General features: G+C 45.9%; 1 protein-coding gene and 1 pseudogene across 1 annotated transcript in view; both read right to left on the bottom strand.

The window, feature by feature from the left end:
- FAM124A (family with sequence similarity 124 member A) overlaps window positions 1–20,161 on the bottom strand; it is a 399,378-nt gene that overhangs the window by 210,442 nt on the left and 168,775 nt on the right. The gene's annotated exons all lie outside the window — the stretch shown is intronic.
- LOC135054401 (5S ribosomal RNA) lies at window positions 12,514–12,631 on the bottom strand (annotated as a pseudogene).

The following is a 20,161-nucleotide window of genomic DNA, read 5'->3' on the forward strand; positions in this document are numbered from 1 at the left end:
CCATTTTACACATTGCGGCAGGCACGTGTCCCCATTTTACACAGTATGCTGGCAAGTGTCCCCATTTTACACAGTACGCTGGCAAGTGTCCCCATTTTACACATTGCGGCAGGCACAGGTCCTCATTTTACACAGTACGCAGGCACAGGTCCCCATTTTACACAGTACGCTGGCAAGTGTCCCCATTTTACACAGTACGCTGGCACAGGTCCCCATTTTACACAGTACGCTGGCACAGGTCCCCATTTTACACAGTACGCTGGCACAGGTCCCCATTTTACACAGTACGCTGGCACAGGTCCCCATTTTACACAGTACGCTGGCACAGGTCCCCATTTTACACAGTACGCAGGCACAGGTCCCCATTTTACACAGTACGCTGGCACAGGTCCCCATTTTACACAGTACGCTGGCACAGGCCCCCATTTTACACAGTACGCTGGCACAGGTCCCCATTTTACACAGTACGCTGGCACAGGTCCCCATTTTACACAGTACGCTGGCACAGGTCCCCATTTTACACATTACGCTGGCACAGGTCCCCATTTTACACAGTACGCAGGCACAGGCACCCATTTTACACAGTACGCTGGCACAGGTCCCCATTTTACACAGTACGCTGGCACAGGTCCCCATTTTACACAGTACGCTGGCACAGGTCCCCATTTTACACAGTATGTTGGCACAGGTCCCCATTTTACACAGTACGCTGGCACAGGTCCCCATTTTACACAGTACGCTGGCACAGGTCCCCATTTTACACAGTACGCTGGCACAGGTCCCCATTTTACACAGTACGCAGGCACAGGTCCCCATTTTACACAGTACGCAGGCACAGGTCCCCATTTTACACAGTACGCAGGCACAGGTCCCCATTTTAAACATTACGACAGGTGGTGGGGAGAGGGAGGGAGAGAGAGAGAGAGAGGAAGGGAGAGGGGCTGACTTACATTTGAAGCGGTTCTCGCCGCTCTTCAGCCGCCTCTCCCTCCTCGTCTGCGGGGCTCCGGGCTCCCCCTTCAGTTCTCCCTCCTCCGACGGGGTTTCGTTGAATGACGCGTTTGCGCCGTGACGTCACGACGCAATCGCGTCATTCCGCGAAACCCCGCCCCCCGAGCTGGGCACTCGGGAGAAGGGGGTTTAAAAGTGCCGCGGCGGTGTTTGGGGGTCTCGGCGCCCCCTCCAATCCGGCGCCCAGGTCACCTGCCCCCCTAGCCCCCCCTAGTTTCGGCCCTGATGAATGTATGGAACCTTTTATCTGTAAAAAAAATGTTCATATGAATTTATGGAATTCTATATGTTTTTAAAAAAAAACAAATTGGTATCATATCTAATTTAGGCCATTCTGGCCGTCTTTTTGTTCGGGTGTGTTCTCTGGTGTGAGGGTATACTTGCAGGTGATACCAGTTATAAGAATCCACACCGTGGAAGAACAGCTACTGGAAATACTAAAATCTGAGTGTTTTAAAGTTATACCAAGCGCAATTGGTTATTGTTTTTGTTTATGTGTTAGTCTGTATTGATGTATTTTCCAATTGGGTAGAAGCGTTCCCTGCTGCCACAAATACTGCTACGTTCACTGCAAAGAAAATTGTGCAGGAATTTGCGTGTAGATATGGTATCCCTAGAATAATTGAAAGCGATAGGGGTACCCATTTTACAGGTGAAGTCTTTCAGGTAATGTGCAAACTGATGGGAATTAATAGCAAGCTGCATACTCCGTACCGACCACAGGCGAGTGCAAAGGTGGAGAGAATGAACAGCACTATTAAGAACAAGCTGAGCAAAGTGATGGCTGAGACTGGATTGTTGTGGCCAGAAGCTTTGCCACTAGTATTGTACAGCATCAGAACCACTCCCAGGTCCCCCCTTAACCTATCACCCTTTGAGATTCTTTTTGGCCGACAACCTCATGTAATGATAGACCCCCAGGATGATATGAAATGCAATAACGAAGTGACTGTAAAATATTTGGTTAGGATGAGCCAGCAGCTGAGGAATTAAAATAGAAATTTAAAGCTGGTGATTCCTGACCTACCGAACAGTAATTGTCATGACATTGAACCTGGGGATTATGTAATGATTCAAAATTTTCTACGCTCAGGTTGCCTCATTGACAGGTGGGAAGGACCGTACCAATTCTTGCTAACCAGCACGACAGCATTAAAGGTTGCCGAAAGAGAGACTTGGGTCCACTCGTCCCACTGTAAGAAGGTCGCTGACCCGGAGAGAACCCGTGACAAAGAGCAGAGTGTAGAGAACATCGTATCACTGGAGTATCTGTTCCGGGAAGGTTGAGAGGCAGGACTGTTGAGACGGCACCTGAGCGCGTAGAACAACAAGACCAGAGGCGGTTGTCGCACCAGTTTTTTTTATTTTCTCCATCCCCCACTACCCTCCTTCTCTCCTTCTCTTTCTCCCCCTTCTTGTTTCCCTTCTCTTCCCTTAACAAGATGGACTTACCCCAAGAGACGGCGTTCCGGGTTTTCCTGTTAATCCTGTTGTTGACCAGGACAGTCTGTTTCGGTGAGGGTCCCAGAGAGGTCGAGAAAGGATCTGGAATGGGTTCTGATGGCGAGGATGGATTTGTAGAATCTCAAGAGCAACACATCACTCGAGCAAAGGCGAGTATCAGAAAGTGATCTGGTAGTCAGGGAGCTCGGAGGCACTGTGAAGGGTTATTGTCTGAGAAAAATTGCATTTGTAGGAATTGTGAGAACATAGTCGAGGATGGGTGCATCCAGAGATGTCAGTCCAGCCTTAATATCAACATGGACCGTCATTCATTGAGTGATTACCACTCACTAGTGGGTAAGGTCTTAAACCAGACAGAATGCTGGGTGTGCTCACAAGTACCTCAAGGTCAGAGCCAGTCAGGATTAGTACCGTACCCTTTAGCAATAGATGAGGTACTCGAATTACGGGGTGGGAGACCGGTGGACAAGAAATTCAATATTTCTAGGCCCCCTAGTTTGAAGCTCGACCACAATCATGTAGATAGATCCTTATTATGTTTCAATATTTCCAATTACCGAAAACCGGGAAATTGGGAAGTGACGTGGAATAACCAGACAATGACCTTCTCGCACAGAGCTGATAGGATACCCATAGACTCTGAACTTGTACGCCAAATAACCAACAGTGGAAGGTATTTCCGGTATAGGTATACTCGAGGAAGCAAGACCATGTGGGTTGGAAAAGTATCACCAGGGTACTGTGCTCATATCATCCAGCCTGATACTTGTACTGAGCAGATGGGAGAACTAGGGATTGGGTTTTTCACTTGGAAAGTTTGTAATATGGTAATGTCATATTCTGTCCCCTATGTTCTCCCCGATGATGCCTATTTCATATGTGGGAGGAAGGCGTACAAGTGGCTTGCCCCGAGCTCAGAGGGATTGTGTTATATTGGAAGAGTGTTGCCAGAGGTCATGACCATAACCCATGATAAGATTAAAGATGTTCACCGCAGTGCTCAGGCTCCTTATACTCATACTCACTATGAACACATCGTCAAGAGACACCTCATAGAGAGGACAGAGCACGTAGCCTCTGATTTGATCCACAAATCCACCGGGATTCAATTCCTTCTCGCATTAGACATCACCCATACTGCCAGAGGAATTATAAATTATAGGTATATCCATGCGCTAGCGAACTTGATAGATAATATCACTGAGATGTATGACGACACCTTCAGGTATACGGGAAGGGAGTTACAAGCTTACAAGACGGAACTGATCCAGCACAGGATGGTCCTAAATTATATCACAGCCGTGACGGGTGGGTACTGTGTTACTCTGGCAACTCAATATCGTGTGAAGTGCTGTACGTATATTACAAACAACACTGACGACCCCACGGAGATTATCGATCAAAAGATGGACGATATCTTGCAGTTGAAGTGGGTGTTCCGGAGGAGACACAACCTTACCCTGACCGCTGTGGGTAATGAGCTGACCGGCTGGGTCTCATGGTTGAACCCACGAAATTGGTTCTCAGGATTAGGAGAGTGGGCTCAAAATGTTATTATGAGTGTAGGGAAGTTTATCCTTTGTATCCTGGGAGTCGTCATAATTATTGGCTTGATATTTAGGTGTGTTCGAATTCTGACGCGGAAACAGGCCGTTTTATGGGTGTGTGCGAAAAAACGCTAACGTTTCTGGGAAAAATGCGGGAGTGGCTGGAGAAACGGAGGAGTGTCTGGCCGAACGCTGGGTGTGTTTGTGACGTCAAACCAGGAACGACAAGCACTGAACTGATCGCAGATGCCGAGTAAGTGTGGAGCTACTCAGAAACTGCTAAGAAGTGTCTATTCGCAATTTTGCTAATCTTTCGTTCGCAATTTTGATAAGCTAAAATTCACTCCCAGTAGGCGGCGGCTTAGCGTGTGCAAAGCTGCTAAAAGCAGCTTGCGAGCGAACAACTCGGAATGAGGGCCTATGTACACATAGTCTCCTTGCACCACATCAGAAAGTTATAGCTGTTTAAATGGTTGCAGAACAAAGGGATTCACCTTTACAGGATAAGAGGGGACAGACTAAGGTTATAAGGTGGTATTTGGTATCCAGCTGTAGGGTATTTTAAGGGTAACATTCCGGTGTTGGTCTGCGGAAGATCGCATGTTCCTGCGGATAGTTATGTGCAGAAGCAGAATATAGATATAAACTGTATTTACTGTATATTATGTATGCGGCGGGAATCCAGAGGAGACCACCCACAAGAGCAGTTGAGAAAGACATCGCCTACCTTTTCAAATCAACCTATGACCTCTCCTGTACTGTAAAAGTGTATTCCTGTGTCCAATGGACAAAGGGATTACAGTATCCATTGTATTGCTTTTGGAAGAATTGTATAAATAAAGCCTGCTGCAGCCTGGCCACACACAAGACTCACAAAGTTATCTATCAGATGACCGGGGACCGGCTGGGTAGCGCAAGCGATTCCAATCACGTATGTACATTGACTGTAGCTATTATTCTGTTATATTGTCTTGTATTGTAGTGTATGATTTGTATTGTAAACCCCCCTTTCAGCAAATATTACGCTGTGGTGTCGGAACCCAGTGGTTTAACTACAAATCGGTGTTGTGTCTTCCTTTTCCTGCTAAGGTTTAAGAGTGTATTAGTAACGCATCGCATTGCTGTATAAGGTTTAAGAGTGTAACGCATCGCATTGCTGTATAAGGTTTAAAGTGTATCTCTGAGTGTGTGCGCGCTGTGTGGACGCCCACCAAATTTGACGGGAACCCGAAGATGTGCCGCGGGTTCTTAAACCAGTGTGAGATTAATTTCTCTTTACAGCCCTTTAACTTCCCATCACAGAAGGCAAAGGTAGCATATATCGTCTCCCTCCTGGCCGGTCCAGCCCTGGATTGGGTGTCCCCATGTGGGAGAGAGCTGATTCTCTACTTGACAAATATGATGAATTCATCGCTACCTTCCGAAATTTTTTTCGATGAGCCCGGAAGAACCACGTCAGCATCAATCGAGATAATGCGCCTCCGGCAGGGAAACCGGTCTGTGGGACAGTATGTAGTACAATTCCAGACCTGTGCTTCAGAATTACGGTGGAATGAGGAGGCACTAGTATCGGCCTTCTGGAAAGGTCTGTCTGACAAAATCAAGGATGAGTTGGCTACCCGGGACCTTCCACCCAAATTAGACGACTTGATTTCCCTTTGTACCAAGATTGACCTTTGTTTTAGAGAGCGCCAGTTAGAGAAGAATCATGGGGAGTGCCCAAGGTTCCGTCCTACTCCGCCTTCTTCCTCGAGTGTGTCAGCTGAAGCGTCCCAGGATGAGTCTATGCAGATCAATAGGGCTCGTCTCTCACCAGAGGAGCGTCAGAGAAGGCGCAGGGAGAACTTGTGCCTTTACTGCGGAGGTTCAGAACATTTGGTAGCCTCTTGCACCCAGCATCCGGAAAACTAGCGCTCCTAACCAGAAGAGGAGACATTAGGTTAGGATTGGTGACATCGTCTCCATCTCGTTCTGAGCCTGTCCTAGAGGTTTCTTTGGGCCTGCCACAGGGTTCTAAAGGGTTTTTCTCTCTCCTAGGTTCGGGAGCTGCTGAAAACTTTATCACGGCAGATGTGGTACAGCGACTACGGATTCCTACAGTTGAGCTTTCCCGACCAATTGCCCTTTCCGCTGTAGATGGAAGTCGAATCTGCAGTGGAGTAGTTACCCACCAGACTCTTCCCCTTCAGCTATGTATAGGAGCTCTCCATAAGGAGTTACTTAATTTCTTAGTCATTCCATTAGCTACTCATGAAATTGTTTTGGGACTTCCTTGGCTCCAGAAGCACAACCCAAGAATCGATTGGGAGAATATGCAAATTTTGGCCTGGGGAGAGTCGTGTGCTCAAACGTGTCTTACTGGTGTTAAACATGTGAATAAAAGCCAACTGGAGATCCTACCGCAAATTCCGTCTCAGTATTCCTCCTTTTCTGATGTCTTCAGCAAACAGGCAGCAGAAGTCTTACCACCCCACAGACCCTGGGCCTGCCCTATTGACCTGATTCCAGGAAAGATTCCTCCTAGAGGGCGAATTTATCCTCCCTCGGCCCCTGAGACAGACTCCATGTCGCAATACATCAAGGAAAATCTAGCTAGAGGATTTATTCGGCCTTCTACCTCTCCAGCCGGTGCGGGGTTCTTTTTCGTCCAAAAAAAGGATGGTGGTCTTCGTCCCTGCATCGACTACCGGGGTCTGAATGACATAACAATAAAAATTCGTTACCCGTTGCCCTTGATCTCAGAGCTATTTGACCGGGTTAAGGGTGCCTCTGTCTTCACCAAGTTGGACGTCTGGGGAGCATACAACCTTATCCGGATCAGAGCGGGTGACGAATGGAAAATGGCATTCAACACTCGTGATGGGCACTTCGAGTATTTAGTCATGCCCTTCGGGCTTAGTAACGCACCAGCAGTTTTCCAAAATTTTGTAAATGAAATTTTCAGTGATTTACTCTATAGTTCTGTAGTAGTCTATTTAGATGACATACTAATTTTCTCGACCAACCTGAAAGATCACCGTTCTCAAGTCCAAGAGGTGCTGCGGAGGCTTCGCCAACATCATTTGTACTGCAAATTGGAAAAATTTATTTTCGAATAATCCTCCATGCCCTTCCTGGGCTACATTATATCTGGTTCAGGATTAGAGATGGATCCAGCCAAGGTACAAGCGGTTCTAAATTGGTCCAAACCCACCACCCTTAAAGCAATCCAACGCTTTTTGGGTTTTGCAAATTTCTACCGGAGATTTATCAAAGGATTCTCCTCTATAGTGGCACCTATCACCGCTCTCACTCGAAAGGAGGCTAATCCCAGAGAATGGTCAACATCTGCAGACGAAGCTTTCCAATGATTAAAACAGGCTTTTACTACAGCTCCAGTGTTGAGGCAACCCGATGTCAATAAAGCCTTTGTTTTAGAAGTAGATGCTTCTCTCCCAATGTCTGAATGACAACAAACTTCATCCTTGCGGGTTCTTTTCCAAGAAGTTCTTACCAGCAGAAAGGAACTATACGATAGGAGAGCAAGAACTACTGGCTGTTAAGTTAGCATTGGAAGAGTGGCGGTATCTCTTGGAGGGGGCTAAGTTTCCTATCACTATTTTCACTGATCACAAGAATTTAATCTTTCTCAGGAATATTCAGTGTTTGAATCCTCATCTTGCCCGATGGGCAATGTTCTTCTCAAGATTTAATTTCTCCCTAACCTTTCGACCTGGTTCTCAAAACCAGAAGGCAGATGCTCTCTCCCGATCCTACTCCTCTGAGGATTCCAACGACTCTCCTTCTCCTCAGCCTGTATTGGAGTCTCGGAACTTCGCCTCCACTAAACTACAGCCTCCATTGGGAAAAGTGTTAGTCCCTCCTCACCTTCGGAAGAAATTACTGACCTGGGCCCATACCTCTCGGTTTTCCGGTCATGCTGGAGTCCATAAGACAACCGACCTTATCCAACGCTCGTATTGGTGGCCTGCACTGAAGTCTGATGTTTCCTCTTACATTGCCTCCTGCACCAAGTGTGCACAGCATAAGATCCCTTGTCTTCGGCCAGCGGGAGAGCTAATACCCCTAACTATTCCTAAGACGCCATGGACCCACCTTTCTATGGACTTCATCACGGATTTACCTTCTTGTAAAGGATTTACTACTATTTGGGTAATCATAGACCGCTTCTCTAAGATGGCTCGTTTCGTACCTCTTAAGGGTCTTCCCAACGCACCCGAGTTAGCTCAGCTTTTCATTGCAGAGATCTTCAAGTCCCACGGTCTTCCGACCGAAATTATTTCTGACCGGGGAGTCCAGTTTGTGGCTAGATTCTGGAGGGCTCTCTGTGCCGCCCTACGGGTACAGTTAAAATTCTCAACGGCATATCATCCTCAAACCAATGGAAGTACAGAGAGAGTCAATCAAGACTTGGAGATGTTCCTCAGAATTCATGTCTCTTCTTCTCAAGACGACTGGCTAGAACTACTACCATGGGCAGAGTTTGCTCACAACAACTCCTACCACTCTTCTAAAGGTCATACCCCTTTCTATACCGTATATGGCTTCCATCCTCGAGTTCCTCAGTTCCTGGCTTTACCAGCTCAAGATCTGCCTGCGGTTCAGGAATCTCTCAAGAGACTTTCCGGAGTTTGGCGAAAAAAGTTCACCAAAATCTACAAAAAGCCTCAGCTCGCTATAAGTTCTGGGCTGATAAGAAGAGAAGGGTGGTACCTAAATTGGCAGTTGGAGATCAGGTCTGGCTCTCTACGCGCAATTTAAGGTTACGTGTTCCGTCTATGAAGTTCGCTCCTCGCTACATTGGGCCCTTCCCAGTTGAACAAATCATCAATTCCGTAACTTATAGGCTTAAGTTACCCCCGTACCTGAAAGTCTTCCCAGCCTTTCATGTTTCTCTTTTGAAGCCTTTAGTGTTAAACAAGTTTTGTAAGATCCTTCCTCGCTCTCCAAAGGTTGTCACGGATCGTGGTATTGGATTCGAGATCAAGAAGATCCTTGACTCCCGAGTAAGACATGGACGTCTACAATATCTTCTGGATTGGAAGGGCTACGGTCCTGAGGAGCGTTCCTGGGAGGCTTCTTTGGATGTTCATGCTCCCGAATCCCAGCAAACCTGGTGGCTGTCTAGTGGCCATCCCAAAAAGGGGGGGTAATGTCACGGTCCGGCGGATCGGGTTCTGGGACCAGCTGTACTTACCTGTCCGGATGCTCTGGTGCGGTCCCTCCGGTGGGGGTGCGGGCTGCTGGCGAGGGGCATAACTTGCAGGCATGTCTGGGAGGAGAGGTCTCAGAGGCAGCAGCAAACATTTGTGCAGCTTCCAGCTGCAGAGGTCCGGGATGGGCGTCGCCGCCTTGGAAGGGTCAGCTAATCTAAAACACTCAGTCACCTGCAAGGTTTGCAAAACCAATGGGAAACAGTCTGCAGGTATAAATCTAGGGATTTCTCGGTAAGCAAATTGCCAGTGCAACGTCTCTCACACAGCCTTGTATGTGCTAGTTCCCTGTGCTCCACAGCATTGCTTCTAAAGCATCCTGTTTCCTGAGTTCTCACCTGGATTGCTGTATCTACACCCGGTTATTTCTCCTCGCATGCTGACCTCTCCGAGTCACCATCCCTCTCAGCGAGTCTCAGTTACCCCAGTCTACAGTCTTCCTATCCGGGTTTCCGCCAGACGTTCGTCCACAGACGTACAGGTCCTGCCGGCGCAACCGCTCTAACAAGTAAACAGCTAGGGCACCTGTGGAACCTCCTTTAAAGCTCTATGAAAAAGACTTTCATTCAACCTGCTCGGCTAATCCTGCCTAAAGTCACCGATACCAAACCACAAGCCACAATTCCGGATTCACAAAACCCAGTCCCCGTGACAGTGACGCTTTACCACAGGTGCTAGAGTGCGATGCTGTAGATGACTGGAAACAATAATGATGCCAGGATACCGCTGGAAGCTGGAGGCAGAATAGAACCTGCGCTGGAAGCCGGTATCAGGATCGCAGTAGGAAGCCAGGAAGCAGGGCTGGAATACTGCAGGAGTCACAGAGGAGCACCTTGAGATACAGATATGCAGCACGCTGCCCGCAGACAATCCGGGCCTGGAACGCCAGGCCAGTCTCTGAAGTATCTGGGGTTGTCTGGATGGGTGGCTCCCTACAGTTAGTGTTAGGGACTTACCCAATGAGAGGCTACCTTGGCGTGGTGGGTAAGCTCATAGCCTTGGCCGGGATTATTCTAAATGCCTTTTGGTTATTACAGGTTGAGCTAGTGTGAGATAGTGCACCTGCCCCTCTTTCCCCTTGTATACTGTATCAAGTCTCAAGCAGAGTAGCACTTCATTACTTAATTATGGTGTGCAAACTAGCTAGGGCCCCCCTCCCTTCGTACCATTAAAGTTATGCCAGTACAGCGCATATAATAGATTGCAGTCTAATGGGGAGCAAGTTGATACTGAGACAGGAGGAGGAGGAACAACCAGAGTGGTAGAGCGGAGTAGCACAAAGCAGTGCCAGTTGTTGTCAGGATAGAAGAGGGGGTGAGGGGTTGGTAGTGGGTTCTGCGGGGGATGGGGAACCAGGGTAGATACTGACAGTAAAGAGTGGTGAGGCCGATGTGGAGATCCTTACTGCATTATTTAGGACAGATCTGTAAGTGTGTATAGGCAGGTAAGAGTTATGCTAGTTTGGAGAAGACTGTGGTGGATGATGACAAAATGAATAAGGATTTTAAGGCCTAATTCAGACCTGTTTGCAGCAGCAAAAACTTTTACTAATGGGCAAAACCATGTGCACTGCAGGTGGGACATATGTAACATGTGCAGAGAGAGTTAGATTTGGGTGGGGTGTGTTCAAACTGAAATCTAAATTGCAGTGTTAAAATAAAGCAACCAGTATTTACCCTGCACAGAAACAACATAATCCAACCAAATCTAACTCTCTGCACGTTACATCTGCTGCGATCAGGTCTGAATTAGACCCTTGGTTGTATGCAGGGTGAGAAAGGGACAAAGTTCGTGCGGATATCAGTATAAATATCTTGGGCGCGTTTGCATGCTTTGTGGTTGCTAGGCGACCCTTTATAAGTACTTTCAGTATCTCTCAACTTTCTTAAGTGACTTTTTGAATCACTGGTTTTGTTCCAATTTTCATGTTTGGTTAAATACTAAGTAGAACAAGTAGGTATTGACGGTCCTGTCCTTTTTTTTTATATATTTCTTATGTGCGATGATGCAGATTCTTCTAGTTCTATTTTTGGTGAATTAATCACAAATCTGTTTTTACGATACAAACAAAAAGTTATTTTAAAAGCTATTTGGGGACATACAAATATACATTCAACAAATTCTTTAAAAAATAACAATTCTCCCTCATGGTGAAATGTTTGCAAGGCAACACTGGAGCAGCAAGACCAGTCAGAAATGATGCATCGCCTCTACCTGGGATCAGGGATCCATTCACAGCAGACATTCATTATTCTATTAGCATCTCTGTGACCTAGGGCCTGTTTCAGAGATGGACTTAATTCTGGATCTTCTGATGCAGCAGTGTTGTAAAAATATGCTAATGCCGCAGGAGGCGTCTAAGGGGAGAAAGACACCTCCTGCCGGCATCGCAATTCCGAGTGCTGCATCCAAAGATGCAGTATCGATCATCTGCGAGGCCATTGGCCATCTGAGTAACCCTGAGACGCAGACCCAAGCCTTGGCACTCCCAGAAAATGGGGGTGACACACCCTGTTTTACAGAACGGAGGCTGGCCCCACCCCCAAGCAGCCGCAGTGTGTCAATCAGGTTGTGGCTTAGGTGGCACTGCATGCGACAATACAGGGACAACCAGAGTAGGGTGTGACTCCGCACTGGACAGTGGAATTTTTAAAAAAAAACTTAATGATGATAACATGAAACCAGCCCTTCAATAAAATAATCTGACTATTCGTCAATGTTACTGCTGCTGGTGGTGCGCTAAGAAGTCAATATATATGTTGTGAGTGCAAAGTATAGAAGAGAGGACTTATTTTGTTGGCGCACTCTTAATACAAAACTAGTTATGAGAGGAGAATTCCGTTGCTAGTGGTGATAACGTAAATAATTTAAAACGTAACCTTTAATTGGTTAAACTAAAATAGTGTCTCCTAAAGAAAACAAAGAAATATATAAAATACTCTCGATGGTAGGGCAGCAGCCTACAAATTTAATTTTAAAATATTAATATATTAGTTGGTTGTATTTACCTTCTATCTCCAATATTTTGGGTGGTAGATAATGGGAAACCGAGTCCGGTCCTGGATTTGACCTTATCTAGGCACACCTCAAGAATTGGACATGTAATCGATTGAGTCCACCCTTACTGAGTAGGACTAAATAAATAAAGATATTACAGAATTGTATGAATGGACAGATCTAATATCCTCCTGTCTGTGTCAAAGGAAATGCAGAGAAAGAGAAAAGATAAAATAGCTGAATCTGCTGTCAATGTTAGACTGGAGTGTCCCAATAATTCATACCTACTACACCGAGTATTCCCAGGTGGTCTCCCACTTGGTACTGACCCGGCCCTATACTGTATAGCTTCTAAGATCAGACGAGATTGGGCACATGCAGTATGGTATGGTAGTAGGTTAGTAATGTTGCAAAAGTTCTCTATCCTGAATCATCGATGAGAGTTCATGAAAAAAAGGAAAAGAGTTAGGGGTTTAGGAAAAAAAGCAGGTGTTGGGCAGTCAATATGAATACACCAGTTGGAAAACTGCAGTGGGTTAGAAATTTGACTGGATCACCAAACAGAGTCCCAGAAAAGTATGTTAGAATATCAAGGAATAGATTCTTGGTGTAGGAGAGATCAAGGTGGAGAGTTCTCTGTCAATAAAACAATACAGGGATAGAAGAAAATTGCTTACACTGTACCTCAGTAATCAATATGACACAGAATGTCAAGAGAGAGAAAAACAAAACAAGTTGTTTTGTATCAGGTTTTGTTACCTCAAATTTATTTCATTATATGAGGTCAGCAGAGAAAAAACCCACTAACAATGTATCAGGATGGATACTTTGACACAAACTCAATAACATTGTTATAAAAAAAAGCTTCAGACCTTACATAGGAAAAGAGGTTCTAATCAGAGTGTGAAAAATTACATCTGAGAATAGAAGAATTATTAATCTGACATCCAGGTGAATTTTCTTTCCACCTGAATATCAGTAGTTAAGTAACAGTCTAGATGAAATTGATGGGAATTTAGATACTTAGGGGTACATTTTCTAAGCAGTGATAAGAGCAGAGAAGTGAGCCAGTGGAGAAGTACCCATGGCAACCAATAAGCACTGAAGTAACATCTATAATTTGCATACTATAAAATTATACACAGCAGCTGATTGGTTGATGGGGAAATTTCTCCACTGGCTCACTTCTCCGCTCTTATCACTGCTTAGTAAATGTACCCCTCAGTTCCCAATAAGTTAACAGTAATAACCAGAAAAGAAAAAAGATATACATGGAAACATGTTCAGAGATATGCAATAGGGCTGAAAACAGTGTGATTATTCACTTGTTTAACGGGGGAGGACTGGTAGGTGAAATGCTATATGCTCTTGTGCGGTGTGTGTGGTTGGTCTGATATTGTTAGGTAGTGTTAGGTGATTCAGACACTGCACCCGCTACCTGGGATCCCGCCGTCGCTGACCTGCTGTCTTAGGAGAGAGTCCATGGTGCTGTCCCACTGACACCAATGTCCTGTCTGATGTCTGATCTCCTGCCACTGCCGCCGCCAATACTGCTGTCTCTGGAGAGGTGCCCTGAAAGGATCCCGCTGCTGCCCCGCCGATACAGGGAAAACGCGTTTCGCCTGCGCTCGCAGGCTTGTTCCTTCCTTTCACTTTCTTTAGGAGACACTATTTTAGCTTAGCCCATTAAAGGTTACATTTTAAATTATTTACGATATCACCACTAGCAACGGAATTCTCCTATCATAACTAGTTTTGTATTAAGAGTCCACCAACAAAAGAAGTCCTCTCTTCTCTCCTTTGCACTCACAACAATACAGGGGCATTCTGAACAGGTCCCGCGCATTTGTAGGCACCTCACCATCGGAGATGCCGCAGACTATCTTGTTTGCATACATCTCTGAATTAGGTCGCTACTCATCTCTCTGATGACCTCACATCAGCCTTGGGGTGGTCATTGAAATGTCAGAATCACATTTTTAAATTGTTTTCGCCATCGGATAGTGCCTTTTTATGATATGTGGTGTCAAAGTCGAAAAATATTGCAGAACACACAGCACGTATAAAATACACACACATGCCCACTGCGCGTGCACTTGTTACGCCGTGCGTGCACATATCTGCAATTTGCGTATGGTCGCTCCCGCGGTCCTGCGCGTGGTATGGGTATTTACGGCGGAGTTTGTGAACGCATGGAGGGCTATCAAAACATTACATATTTAATCCAAATAGTGCACATTGTACACATAGTCCCCCTACACCACATCAGCAAGTATCAACAGTTTAAATGATTCCAGAACGAAGGGATTCACCTTTGCATGATAGGAGGGGACAGACTAAGGTTATAAGGTGGTGTCTGGTATCCAGCTGTAGGGTATTTTAAGGGTAACATTCCGGTGTTGGTTTGAGGAAGATCGCATGTTCCTGCGTATAGTTATGTGCAGAAGCAGAATATAGATATAAACTGTATTTACTGTATATTATGTATGCGGCGGGAATCCAGAGGAGACTACCCACAAGAACAGTTAAGAAAGACATCGCCCACCTTTTCAAATCAACCTATGACCTCTCCTGTACTGTAAAGATGCATCCCTGTGTCCAATGGACAAAGGGATTACAGTATTCATTGTATTGCTTTTGGAAGACTTGTATAAATAAAGCCTGCTGCAGCCCGGCCAGACACAAGACTCTTAACGTTATCTACCTGATAGCGGAGGACCGGACCGGGAGGCGCATGCGAATATTCTCACGTATGTGAGCAATTTACTCTGTTGTATTGTAGTGCATTATTTGTATTGTTAACCCCCTTTCAGAATTATTACTCTGTGGTGTCGGAACCCAGTGATTAACTACAAATCGGTGTTGTGTCCTCTTTTCCCTGCTAGGGTTTAAAGTGTATTACATTGCCTAACTGTATAAGGTTTTAAAGTGTACTAATTGAGTGTGTACGCGCTGCGTGTACTTTGTACCCCCAGCGCGGCGTTTGTACGCAGAGTCCGTACACGGTACAGGATTCATTACGCAAATAGCGTAAAAGGTACATAAAGTGCATATTAAGTTTAGCGGCCGTAGCGGCTCCATGATAAACGTGTGTTTAAAGGTATAGCTTTATGGTTTAAGATAATATCGACATTATCAGTGGCTATTGTTTCTACTCCATTAGATAGTTTAACCTATTGACGGTTTAGTTGTGCACATGCTCTGCTGGCAAATCAGTGTTTCTCCCTGTGGTGTATTACATCAACACGCATGCTATGTTGGCAGCAACCTCAAACTGGGTATTGTGTGACAAAAGCATCAGTGGGTCAGAAATATAAATGGCTGCATGCCATTGGTTTCAGATAGCTATCCCTATATCCAGAGCTGGTGCTAGGGTGTTCATACTTTACAAAGGGACAGTGTGCACCAAAGGGGTGTGGTCTCAAAAGGATGGAGCATGGACACACAATAGTGCCCCCATTTCAAATTATGCCGCACAATAGCACATTCTTATTCAGTATTACACCGCACATAGCAGTGGCGTTTATACACATAATGCCCCACTAGTGCCACTTATACTCATACTGCCCACAGTAGCAGTGCTTCTTACACACATAATGCCCCCAGTAGTAGCGCCTATCATACATAATGCCCAAAGTAGTAGTGCCCTTATACACATAAAGGCCCAATAATAGTGCCGATTATAGATAATGCCCACAGTAACAGCACTCCTTACATATAATGCCCATAGTACTAACGTCGCTTATACACATAATGCCCATAGTTGTAGTACCTGTTATACACATAATGCACCCAGTAGTAGTGCCATTTATACATAATTCCCATAGTAATAGCGCCCCTTATACATAATGCCATAAATAAATGTGACAATTGAACAATCAAAATAACACAAAGACATAAAGTTATATGGTGTGATCATCAAGCAAACAAAAAAATTTGTCCAATTCAAGTTCATGAGAGAAATATTGTATTTAAATTCAGCGACTGACCACAGGAACAGTGCAATCTCGTGATAGCGCGAGTTTCTGGAAGTCAGTGCAGAGACTGGCGATTTTTCAGGCAACCAGCCGTGTGACAAGAGATGCTCACCGCCACAGCACGGGCACCTGGTGGACGGAGGAAAACCAATCGCAGCTGATACCACAGATATCCAGGAAACGCACATCCTGTACTTCGGAGGGGTAAGTTTAGAGGAGACTGGAGGGTACGGGACGCCAGCACGGAACCCACGCCACCCACTCCCGAAATCATTTGTAACCCACATAAGATAATTGCCACCTTTGCAAGAACTGTTATCTCACCGGAATCAAAACCTGACATTGTTATTTTGAATTTAAATGCAATATTTCTCTTATGAACTTGAATTGGACAATTTTTTGGGTTTGCTTGATGATCACACTATATAACTTTATGTCTTTGTGTTATTTTGATTGTTCAATTGTCACATATATTGCACCTAAATAATTCTTGTCACGCACATACCCATTCCATATGAATTTATAGATCACTGACCATAACTTAATTCATTTAGGGGTACATTTACTAAGCAGTGATAACAGCAGAGTAGTGAGCCAGTGGAGAAGTGGCCCCATCAACCAATCAGCAGCCCTGTATCATTTTATACTATGCAAATTATAAATGTTACTTCAGTGCTGATAGGTTGCCATGGGCAACTTCTCCTCTGGCTCACTTCTCTGCTCTTATCACTGCTTAGTAAATGTCCACCATAGAAACAAGTCTGAGCACTGCATAACTAACCATCCTTGCACTCAGCCCAGTGAGGCATGGTATCCTCATATATGCCAGCAGCATGGCAAACAGCCCAATAGGACTCTATGCGCAAGGCCCATCCAGACTTACCTATGCTGTACTAGAAGCGTAATTGAAATGATGTTATTGGTGATGAGCTATAACCATACAGTACAGAAAAACAAGGGGTGAAAATCTGCTTTTTGGTGTTAACACGCACAAACAAGACTAGTGCAGCCTAAATTGAGAATTCAGATTTTTATGGTTATGATTGGCTCTAGCCTAAAGGCTGAGCTGTAGAACTATTAAGCCGTGCACCAACAAGGATTCGAGGTTCCAACTGCCAAAATGTAGACTATGAATAGAACCTGGTGAGCTAATGAGCCCATGCAGATGGGGGTCGGGCGCTGCAAGCCCACAAGAAAAAATAGAAATTTGACCAGTTAGTAAATGGCAATTACAGGGACATTTTGAGACCATATGAAATGGGTATTAGAGCATATTCTGAGGCCAATATTAAGTACTTCAACCCATTGGCTTATGATTCTATCACTAAAATAACCTTATTTTAATAACACACACTTAAAGAACTCTGTCGATTTTTGTTGAAAACGTCACTCATTTTAAAAAAAGTTGCTCAGGGCCCCTCCGGGATTGCAGCAGGAACTTTGTTAGCAGTTGGGCAAAACCATGTGCACTGCAGGCGGGGCAGATATAACATGCATAGAGAGTTAGATTTGGGTGGGGTGTGTTCAAACTGAAATCTAAATTGCCGTGTAAAAATAAAGCAGCCAGTATTTACCCTGCACAGAAACAAAATAACCCACCCAAATCTAACTCTCTCTGCACATGTTATATCTGCCTCCCCTGCAGTGCACATGGTTTTGCCCAACTGTTAAAAAATTGCTGCTGCAATCAACTCTGAATTACCCCCTTAGACCTCAATGGGCCCTAAGCAAGTCAATGATTTGGGGCCCCCTTCCTCAAACTGATTGTAGCATGCACATCGACCACGGCATATAGCAATAAGTGTACAGTGTCAAAAAGTCGCAGCTGACTCTGATTTTTCATCCACTTATGAATGACCCCCACTGTATACAACGAATAGCCTACATAAGGGCAAACCATACTATATTACATGTGATAGGCAAAGATGTATATGCTGTAGAGCTGCACCATTTGCTGCACTAGGGATCGTCAGCAGTCTGTGTGATGGCCTGGTGGAAGATGGGATTGCTTGTGTCTCTGCTGCTGTGCTGAGTGCATGGAATGCATGGTGGGTACCCTGCACAATAAAATTGCAAGGAGGTGGGAGGCAGAGCCTAGGGTGGCCAATCCCGGGAACAGGATTGGCAGGATCCCGGGATTTAGGCCTAAAATTGCCGGGATTCAATCCTGGGATTGTATCTTCCAATCCCGGGGATTTCGGGATTAGAAAGCCCCCTTGTTTTTTCCACCGGAGGTTCAGACAGTGCCCAGCTTCCTCCTCCTGGCTTCTCCCGGCTCCCCCTGCCCCCAGCTGTGTGCATAACGCAGCGTGATGTGAAGTCAGAGGTCACACTGCTCAGTCTGATGCCAGCCGCCCGCGATGCCCGGATCGCACCTCGTGGCCCACCACCTGCAGCAAGTGAACCTGGCCGCACTCCCAGAGGATGGTGAGTAGTTCTGTGGGCTGAACGGGTCCAGGAAGGGGGTGGGGGGCACTGAAGATTTTAATTTTAAAATCTTCAACCCAATCCCGGGATTGAAAAAAAGGCCCAGGATTGGCCTCCCTAGCAGCGCCCCTCTTCCTCTTCCTCCCCCTCAGCCGATTTACTCTGATGCCCCCCGGCCCCTTACATTCTGTGCTGATTTGAGTTCTGAGTCTGCCCTCACTCTCCTCCTTTTCTTCGGGCTGTCTGTACGGTGTTCACAGCCACATAATGCCCGATCACTGCAGCACTGCCGGCAGAAGCACCACATACTCCGGTACCCACACAGTCCACACGGACCCCCTCCCCCCCAACACTATCAGCCACGCCTCCTCCCATAATGACTGCACTGGCCAATACACTCAGTTAAGAAAAGCAGACGGCTGCCCCCAATCCTATCAATACCCCCTTGCTGCCCCTCATCCCCTGCCTTAGCCACTAAATTGATCGCCACCCCATCAATCAACAATGTTCTCCAGCCTTCTCCTCCCTGCTGCTCAGCTGCTGGACATTTTACTGCTCCTCCTGTGATGACGATACTAGGAACCACAGCAGCAGTTAAGTGTCTGTCCACCTGCCAAGCCAAACCCACTGCAGTGGTGGTGCTGGGTCACCTAGCAGTACCCCCCTGATGGCGGCCCTGCTTGTGTGTGACTGGGGACAGGGTGAAGGTGGGCCCAGGAGGCTGTCTGGCCCGGAAAGTACTCAGACAGCCTGGCCATCATAATCTCACAAATGCGGTTTCCCTCCATAATGCATTGTGAGCTGTGAGGTGGTCAAAATTGACTGAAAATGACTGGAAATTAATGTTATTAAGGATAATAATACTGTAGGAACAAAAACACCACCAAATTATGTGATTGTAGTTTTTTTTAAACCATTTTTTTTTGTTTTGTTTAAATACAGATCCGAAATACGGGGGTCAGTGCACGTCTCTACATGACTCAGAATCAGACACAATGGGGCCTATTTATTAACATTATTTTTACTAAAATAATGTGAAAAAGGGTGTTTACACACCTTTTTCACATTATTTAAGTATCACTTGAATGTATTAAATGGCATTTGGAGCAGTTTTCATAAAAAAGTGCTCCAAACCCTTTAATTATAATTTTTTTAGTAACACACATCACATTCCCTATACTCGTAATGGGAAAATACCGCAGTGTGCCCTGTGATAATTTCACCAGCTCAGGCTGGCGAATTCACAGGGCAGCACTGCGATGTACACCCATTGCCCATCTTTCTCTGCCCCCTGGCACAGAAAGCTGTGCGGGGACCGGGCTCCAGTGATCAGAAAAGAAAAAACATACTTACCAGTCCACGGAGCCGGTGTCCCCTGCTCCGGTGAGCGATACCAGGCACCGGGACCTCTATATGCTGCAATGTGACCCCGGTGCAGTAAAGTGACGCTGTACAGCACCGGGGTCACAGCGCGGAAGAAGGACCCGGCGCCCGCAGCCTCCTGGAAGCAGCGGACACCGGCTCC

This window comes from Pseudophryne corroboree, chromosome 2 (assembly GCF_028390025.1).
Source record: "Pseudophryne corroboree isolate aPseCor3 chromosome 2, aPseCor3.hap2, whole genome shotgun sequence".
NCBI lineage: Eukaryota > Metazoa > Chordata > Amphibia > Anura > Myobatrachidae > Pseudophryne > Pseudophryne corroboree.